The sequence below is a fragment of the Salmo salar genome, unplaced genomic scaffold, assembly GCF_905237065.1.
Source record: "Salmo salar unplaced genomic scaffold, Ssal_v3.1, whole genome shotgun sequence".
Taxonomy (NCBI): Eukaryota; Metazoa; Chordata; class Actinopteri; order Salmoniformes; family Salmonidae; genus Salmo; species Salmo salar.
Window position 1 is genome coordinate 41438 of NW_025548399.1, and position 9878 is coordinate 51315.

The 9878-nt window shown below is 37.7% G+C and overlaps 1 long non-coding RNA gene across 1 annotated transcript; it reads right to left on the reverse strand.

Moving 5' to 3' along the window:
• Window positions 1–2599: 2599 nt before the first annotated feature.
• On the reverse strand, window positions 2600–9553 carry LOC123732977 (uncharacterized). The gene is made up of 3 exons (XR_006763547.1): window positions 9281–9553; window positions 4606–4710; window positions 2600–2660 (listed from the first exon to the last, which is right to left on the reverse strand). It is a non-coding gene; the product is annotated as an uncharacterized lncRNA (long non-coding RNA).
• Window positions 9554–9878: the final 325 nt, after the last annotated feature.

Below are 9878 nucleotides of genomic sequence, written 5' to 3' on the forward strand. Positions count from 1 at the left end.
AGAAGTGATTAAGAAGTTCAATGAAAGTGTGTTTGTCCCCTTTCATCAAATTCAGCTCCCGGAAAGGGAATGAAAACATAAATTGGACATCCTGATTTGCTTTTCCTTCAGCCCAGTCCAGAATGAACTTCTGCACAGAGACTGTTTTTCCAATGCCAGCGACTCCCTTTGTCAGCACAGTTCTGATGAGTTTGTCTTGTCCGGTTAGGGGTTTGAAGATGTCGTTACATTTGACTGCAGTCTCTGGTCTTGCTTGTTTCCTGGTTGTTGTCTCAATCTGTCTCAGCTCATGTTCATTATTGACCTCTCCTGTTCCACCCTCTGTGATGTAGAGCTCTGTGTAGATCTTATTGAGAAGTGTTGGGTTTCCTTGTTTAGCGATCCCCTCAAATACACATTGAACCTTCTTCTCTAGATTAGATTTGAGTTCACGTTGGCAAATCACAGCAAGCTCATCTGAATGAAGAAATAGCACAGAGGATATTAATATTATGTCTGTTTTAATGCCTACAGTATTGTAGGACTGTTATAAAGTTTTAAATTATAACAATTATTCTCTTAACTGACTGTATAATTGTGTAAATATTTTCATAATCCATTACAGACTGGTGTGACTGATTATATTATTATTGGTATTATTGATGGTATTATTAATGTTGTCTCTCTCTCTCTCTCTCTAAATTAATCAACACAACACATCCCTGCTGCTACTTGATGAGGTCACTAGGTGTTGTGTTAAGGCTGCTACAATATCATTGAGTTACACAGCTACTTTAGCTGTACTTTAGCTACAGCTTTTAAATGTTATAAAACAGCATTCAACATGAGGCAGACAGATCTTACATTTCTCCAGTGTGTCAGCAAGCTCCTTCTGGTTCATTTTCCTCAGGACGTGCAGTGTGATCTTCAGAGCCCCCTCTCTGGCACTGCTCTCCTGCTTCTCATCTTCAGCATGCACCACTTCCTTATCCTGCTTCTGACTCTCAAAGCCTTCTGGGAGTTCTGGACTAAGAATCCTCTTGAACATCTTCAGCTCGTTCTTCACAAATGTCATCATTTTCTCTTCAAGCATCTGAAATAAATAAAGTAAATAAGTTAAGCAAGAGAAGAAATGCTTTCTCATTAACACAATAATGAATAATAAATAGTAAACATAATGAATAATAAACAGATAAACTTTACTTGAGGTAAACAAAAACAAATGTAGATAACAGGATCACATACACTGAATATAGAGTCCAGGTCTGTTTGATGACTCTGGGAAGACTGACCACTGAGAATCTCTGACTCTGATCTATCCTGTTGGTTTCTGTGGACAAAACATGAGATTACACTAAAGTAAAAAAACACACACACACACACACACACACACACACACACACACACACACACACACACACACACACACACACACACACACACACACACACACACACACACACACACACACACACTGTTTTAGGACTATGAAAATGGACTAAAGTATTAGCCTATGGATTATGAAAACAACCAAAAGAAATGTGAAAATGGGAGAGGAGAAATGACTAGAGACAGTGTTGTTTAACTCACTGACCATGACCCATGAGTTCTTCTTACCTTTGTTCAGTAGAAAAGTCTCCCTCTCTAAACATTATAGGAGGTTCCATGGACCGGTCACTCTTCATGGACACACAGCTGGGAACAGGGGAGGCTGGTCTCTCCTGCTTGATTGGTCTTCAACACAACAGAGACAAACATTACATCTCTCATCTACTCTGATCTCAGATGGGGAAACAAAGAAGAGCATTCCAAAATGCTACATATCTATTTACAGAAATGAGTCTTTTATTGTTTAAAGAAATATATTAAAACATCTCTCACAGACAAGGATTTGTTTAAAATCTATCACTTGATGGTTTCATTTCAGAGAGCGAAAAATCATGTTTTGTTGTTGCAAAATGCTGTATATCTCCCTCACTCTCAAATGTCCGACCGGCTCAATTTGGTAATTAACTGAATAACTACATATATAGTGTTTTTGGTTTATGTAAGTTTAATTGTTTGTTATGCTATAAATTGTTTTTTAGGTTGTAAGTGATAAAATTAACAAGAACATGGTATATTTTTCAATTCTCAGTAATTACTACTTTAGTAAGGAATAACACATTTTTTCAGTACTACTGCATGCTAAATAATTCCAATAGATGGGAACATAAGACCACAATGACATTTCAGAATGTTAGTTTAGTTTTCTCCCTGGATACACCACCACTCCCGACGCTTCCTGCAGAACCCCTGCAGTACCTCCGCAGACCCCGGATTGAGAACCCCTGATTTAGCAGATGCTCTATATCCAGAAAGATTTACAGTAAGTGCATTCACCTTATTAAGATAGATATTTATTTAGGAAATAAACTTAATGAATTATTCATAAAATTGTTATCTCACCTCTTAGCTTTGGTGTTATGTCCCCCAGAGAGATGCATTTTGGAGGCAGGGCCCCTCTCCTCTCTCTCCACAGAGAGATGCATTTTAGAGGCAGGGCCCCCCTCCTCTCTGTCCCCAGAGAGACTCATTTTAGAGGCAGGGCCCCCTCCTTCCTCTCCCCAGAGAGACTCATTTTAGAGGCAGGGCCCCCCTCCTTTCTCTCCCCAGAGAGACTCATTTTAGAGCACTGACCCCTGTAAACAGAGATCCAGCATGTTGGTTGTGGTTAACACAGTGACAACTAAACAGAGATCCAGCATGTTGGTTGTGGTTAACACAGTGACAACTAAACAGAGATCCAGCATGTTGGTTGTGGTTAACACAGTGACAACTAAACAGAGATCCAGCATGTTGGTTGTGGTTAACACAGTGACAACTAAACAGAGATCCAGCATGTTGGTTGTGGTTAACACAGTGACAACTAAACAGAGATCCAGCATGTTGGTTGTGGTTAACACAGTGACAACTAGTTCTTGACTGTCAATTGTTATCATGTATTCATTATTTCTTAGAGAAATAAAACATTTACTAACAGACACATAGAAACAGTCAGGTGATTTAATGTGATTTAAAGCATCACATGAACATGTAGTTGTGACATTTCATCTTCATGGTAACTGTCAATAATAATAATAAGTCACTGTTTGTTTTAAGGTAGTTATAGACAGTACAGCAACAATAATAACAATAATAATAATAATAACAATATTAATAATAAGTCACTGTTTGTTAAGGTAGTTATAGACAGTACAGCAACAATAATAATAATAATAATAATAATAATAATAATAATAATAAGTCACTGTTTGTTAAGGTAGTTATAGACAGTACAGCAACAATAACAATAATAATAATAATAATAATAATAATAATAATAATAATAATAAGTCACTGTTTGTTAAGGTAGTTATAGACAGTACAGCAACAATAATAATAATAATAATATTAATAATAATAATAATAATAATAAGTCAATGTTTGTTAAGGTAGTTATAGACAGTACAGCAACAATAATAATAATAATAATAATAATAATAATAATAATAATAATAATAAGTCACTGTTTGTTAAGGTAGTTATAGACAGAACAATAACAATAACAATAATAATAATAATAATAATAATAATAATAATAATTCACTGTTTGTTAAGGTAGTTATAGACAGTACAGCAACACAAGGCCATGTCTCACACGTATTTGTATTCACTAACAGTAGGCTATTTATTGTCTTTCAATCTGTTCTTTTCTAAACATATCTGAGAATATAGACAGAAGGGCTAAAACGGGCATGATTGATCCAAGGAGGAAATTGTTGAACCATTCAGAAAGGTTTTTTGCATCAAGTGAGAGATTTTATATTATTTAAAGTAGACTAGGTTATAATGTATAATAGCAGTTTGTTAGTGATATGCAGATCAAGGTCTATACCTCGGCTATAGCCTACATATCATAGATGACCAGTCTAAACCTGTTCAGATCAACATAATGTTATAGTCCTACCAGTAGCAGGACAGAGAATGTACTGTATATAACCTACATATCATAGATGACCAGTCTAAACCTGTTCAGATCAACATAATGTTATAGTCCTACCAGTAGCAGGACAGAGAGTGTACTGTATATAACCTACATATCATAGATGACCAGTCTAAACCTGTTCAGATCAACATAATGTTATAGTCCTACCAGTAGCAGGACAGAGAATGTACTGTATATAACCTACATATCATAGATGACCAGTCTAAACCTGTTCAGATCAACATAATGTTATAGTCCTACCAGTAGCAGGACAGAGAATGTACTGTATATAACCTACATATCATAGATGACCAGTCTAAACCTGTTCAGATCAACATAATGTTATAGTCCTACCAGTAGCAGGACAGAGAATGTACTGTATATAACCTACATATCATAGATGACCAGCCTAAACCTGTTCAGATCAGTTCACAGAGAACATCAGGTTTGTCGGCATGATAAGTGATCATAGCCTTATAATAGTTTGTAGGTAGTCTAGACCAACAGTACGAGAGTCTGCCCGTCTTTCCTACATACCAACACATTTATTCAATGTTACCGAGAAATATGTGCCACAGTTTCAACAGCCATTTTTGTAACTGCGTAGACAACACACTTACTTTCACGTTCATATGAGGAAATCACAAAACTTCTGACAGTCACTGGTGCAGCCGCCTGTTTTCTTGCAGATGAAGTAGCTTTCACAGGCAGCTCATTCAACCAGCCTAAACAACAGTAAATACAAGATGTCAAATGGTCAAAAGTGAATCTCAATAGAGCCACATACATTAGAGAGAGGTATATTGCTGCAGATGTTGGATCTTAATTTGAGCCAGTTTGCTACACCAGGAAAATAATCCTGCAGAAACAGGACATTTGAATTATTGTATGGATTATAATTAATGAACAGTTATAAAATGAGTATGTGGAATTTATCATCTTCAGAAACCTTTTCTAAAGTTTAATTACACTCAAATACACTACAAGTTTAGTTTTTCTGCATCAGGGTGATCAAATTAAGATCTTACATCTGTACAGAGTTTATGTCTTTATCTGAAAAGGGCAGTTTGAGTTATTAGCGATAACATTGCAACTGTCAGCTGATGTAAACCTCTGTGATTGGATGTTATAGACTCGCATACATATCCCCATGTACAATTATGTGTACAGATGTAGGATCTTATTTTGATCACTCCCTACTGCAGAAGAACGTTCCTGCAATGCAGGAAATGTAAAACTTGTAGTGTATTTGAGGATTAAAAAGGCTTCTGAAGTTTGTAATTTCCACTTAGAGATATCAGACTTAAGTATCAACCCCTACAAAAATGTCCATTAATTATAATCCCCATGATAATTCACATTTCTTGTTGCTGCAGGAATATTTTCCTGCTGTAGTAAACTGGCTCAAATGAAGATCCTACGTGCAAATGTACTTGGTGAATAAAGCTGATTGTGATTCTACAAAGGTTGAGTCTCTAGATTCCCTTGCTGCTCTGGAGAAATAATGACATGGTTGTCATGGTGATTTAAACTGGGACCTGGTTACCTCCCAACTCTGATGTCATTTGTTACATTTCACCCTGTTGATAAAGGCAGCTACAAGGATGAACCCAGAAGACAACTCTAAATCAACACTCACTGATATTATCCTGAAATCCTTTCACTCATATTGTGGTGTCTCTTCGTTTAACAGATAGTCTATGATATTAATATTGTAGCAAACAGTGGTGCAGGGCAGTGAACCCAGGTCGCTGGTGAACAAGGAAAAAACCCTATGCAGCGCACAAATAGGGTTAACCCAGTATTTATTCATTTATTTTACTAGGCAAGTCAGTTAAGAACAAATTCTTATTTTCAATGACGGCTTAGGAAAAGTGGGTTAACTGCCTTGTTCAGGGGTAAACAACTGATTTTTACCTTGTCAGCTCAGAGATTTGATCTTGCAGCATTTCTGTTACTAGTCCAACGCTCTAACTAACCACTAGAGCGTTGGAGCGCAGCTTCCTGCCGCCCCAAGTAGGGATAACCCAGGATCAGAATTAATAGTGTTAACCAAGTATCAGTATCAATAGGGTTAACCCTGTATCAGTATTAATAGGGTTAACCCAGTATCAGTATTAATAGGGTTAACCCAGTATCAGTATCAATAGGGTTAACCCAGTATCAGTATTAATAGTGTTAACCCAGTATCAGTATTAATAGGGTTAACCCAGTATCAGTATTAATAGGGTTAACCCTGTATCAGTATTAATAGTGTTAACCCAGTATCAGTATCAATAGGGTTAACCCAGTATCAGTATCAATAGTGTTAACCCAGTATCAGTATCAATAGGGTTAACCCAGTATCAGTATTAATAGGGTTAACCCAGTATCAGTATTAATAGGGTTAACCCTGTATCAGTATTAATAGTGTTAACCCAGTATCAGTATCAGTAGGGTTAACCCGGTATCAGTATCAATAGTGTTAACCCAGTATCAGTATCAGTAGGGTTAACCCAGTATCAGTATCAGTAGGGTTAACCCAGTATCAGTATCAATAGTGTTAACCCAGTATCAGTATCAATAGGGTTAACCCAGTATCAGTATTAATAGTGTTAACCCAGTATCAGTATCAATAGGGTTAACCCAGTATCAGTATTAATAGTGTTAACCCAGTATCAGTATCAATAGGGTTAACCCAGTATCAGTATTAATAGTGTTAACCCAGTATCAGTATCAATAGGGTTAACCCAGTATCAGTATCAATAGTGTTAACCCAGTATCAGTATCAATAGTGTTAACCCAGTATCAGTATCAATAGGGTTAACCCAGTATCAGTATGAATAGGGTTAACCCAGTATCAGTATTAATAGGGTTAACCCAGTATCAGTATCAATAGGGTTAACCCAGTATCAGTATCAATAGTGTTAACCCAGTATCAATAGTGTTAACCCAGTATCAGTATCAATAGTGTTAACCCAGTATCAGTATCAATAGGGTTAACCCAGTATCAGTATCAATAGGGTTAACCCAGTGTCAGTATTAATAGTGTTAACCCAGTATCAGTATTAATAGTGTTAACCCAGTATCAGTATTAATAGTGTTAACCCAGTATCAGTGCTAATTAGTCCCGTGCTTCGACTACTCAGACCCCTAACACATCCGGTCCATTCTGATGACCTCACAGACACCATACCACTTCTGACACCAATGTAGCAAACAGCTGGGCAGGGAAGTGAACCCAGGTCGCACCTGTAAAAGCTCAACAACCTACGCATCGCGCCATTGGCACCAATTGGGTCACTTGGTTGGAATTGTGAAGTGGCTCATATAGCGAGGATCACTACACTATAGAGGAACTATGATACAATTACATTATCACATGAAATGTAGAGGATCACTACATTATAGAGGAACTATGATACAATTACATTATCATATGAAATGTAGAGGATCACTGCACTATAGTGGAACTATGATACAATTACATTATCATATGAAATGTTAAATGTAGAACTATAATATATGAATATTGATATATTGAATTTGACTTGACCACGTCCAGTCTGCTCCATTTATATGATTAAACTGACACCAACCTGTCTCAGTAGTAGTAGACTGTTAGGAGTGTTTTACTGTCATTCACTATACTAACATTACACCAACCTGTCTCAGTAGTAGTAGACTGTTAGGAGTGTTTTACTGTCATTCACTATACTAACATTACACCAACCTGTCTCAGTAGTAGTAGACTGTTAGGAGTGTTTTACTGTCATTCACTATACTAACATTACACCAACCTGTCTCAGTAGTAGTAGACTGATAGGAGTGTTTTACTGTCATTCACTATACTAACATTACAACAACCTGTCTCAGTAGTAGTAGACTGTTAGGAGTGTTTTACTGTCATTCACTATACTAACATTACACCAACCTGTCTCAGTAGTAGTAGACTGTTAGGAGTGTTTTACTGTCATTCACTATACTAACATTACATTTAATTTATCTCCACACTTTACAATAATCCCTGGCAGGATTCTCACCTTGAAACTTCATTGTGATTTTTTTCTGTTCTGTTGTGTATATTGTGATGGGTGAGGCCTGAGCTGGAATGTGAAGCTAACTGAAGCTGGCTAGCTTTAGAAAACCAGTATATCAAGCCTGTATCATAGTATACCCCTCAGGCTACGTTCAGGTTTCAGCAAGAGGCAGGTATCAACATGCCGAGTCGTAGGCAACAACCTGGGTTGTATTCATTAGTTTACTCCACAGCCAACAGTTTTAAGATGTTAAATAAAACATAAACCGTTTACTCTAAACGCTGTACAATGTGACCTAAACGGTTTCTGTTGCCAAACGTTTTGCTACGGTGGGCACTAATGAATACACACAAACTGTTTTGAGGAAGTGTAAGTTGTTGTTAGTCTCTCCACAATATTTTTGTCTCTCTTTCACACAACATACCTTCCTGAGTGAAAAGAGTTAACTGTAGATTATAAAGAGAAAATGTTTGTTTGTTGCTAGTTGTGTTTTAAGCCTGTTTTGAGAAGACAAGTCTATAGACCTATGATACAGTACACTCTTAGAATAAAGGGTTCCAAACGGGTCCTCCGGCCGTCCCCATAGGAGAACGCTTTTGGGTTCCAGGTAGAACCCTTCTGGCTTCCATGTAGAACCCTCTGTGGAAAGGGTTCTCCACGGAACCCAAAAGTGTTCTACCTAGTACCAAAAAAAGGGTTCTACAAAGGGTTCTCCTATGGGGACAGCCAAAGAACCCTTTTAGATTGTAGATAGTGTAGGAGCGATCACCCTGGGGCACACAGATGGGCACAGAACGAATTCACCCCACGCATCTAATTTATATCAAAAACATTTTAAGGAGAGTAGGACTATTTTAACACTGTCCACCAAAAATATCATCAACTATATGAATACACATAACAATATCATCAACTATATGAATACACACAACAATATCATCAACTATATTAATACACATAACAATACCATCAACTATATGAATACACACAACAATATCACCAACTATATGAATACACATAATAATACCATCAACTATATGAATACACACAACAATATCATCAACTATATGAATACACATAACAATATCATCAACTATATGAATACACATAACAATACCATCAACTATATGAATACACACAACAATATCATCAACTATATTAATACACATAACAATACCATCAACTATATTAATACACACAACAATATCATCAACTATATTAATACACATAACAATACCATCAACTATATTAATACACATAACAATCGTCGTCTTACCTTTTATCCCTCAATAGAAACAGAGTCTGAATGATCATTCGGTCGTTGAAAGTTGCTTTCGTTTGCTCTGCTCATTTACATATCAGGTTCTACCTGTTCTCTCTCCGAGTCCCTCTCTCTTTACAGCTCTTACAATGAGCCTTGGCAAACATTCTACAACTGTCTGGAAGTCTATTGGAGGGATGGTGGTGTTCTATTGTGTTGAGACCTGGTGACTGAGACGGCCGTGGCATATTGTGAAACATCAGCAAGTTCAGCAGTCTTCATCACTGAAGCTCCTGCCAATCGTGCCCCAACAATCACCAATCGTTAAGCTCTTCCCGAGCAGGGTCACAGTCTCTCCTGGTTGCAGCTCCTCTCTCTCCCCAGGGGTAGCAGCTCTTCTCTCTCCCCAGGGGTAGAAGCTCCTCTCTCCCCAGGGGTAGCAGCTCCTCTCTCTCCCCAGGGGTAGAAGCTCCTCTCTCCCCAGGGGTAGCAGCTCCTCTCTCCCCAGGGGTAGCAGCTCCTCTCTCCCCAGGGGTAGCAGCTCCTCTCTCTCCCCAGGGGTAGCAGCTCTTCTCTCCCCAGGGGTAGCAGCTCCTCTCTCTCCCCAGGGGTA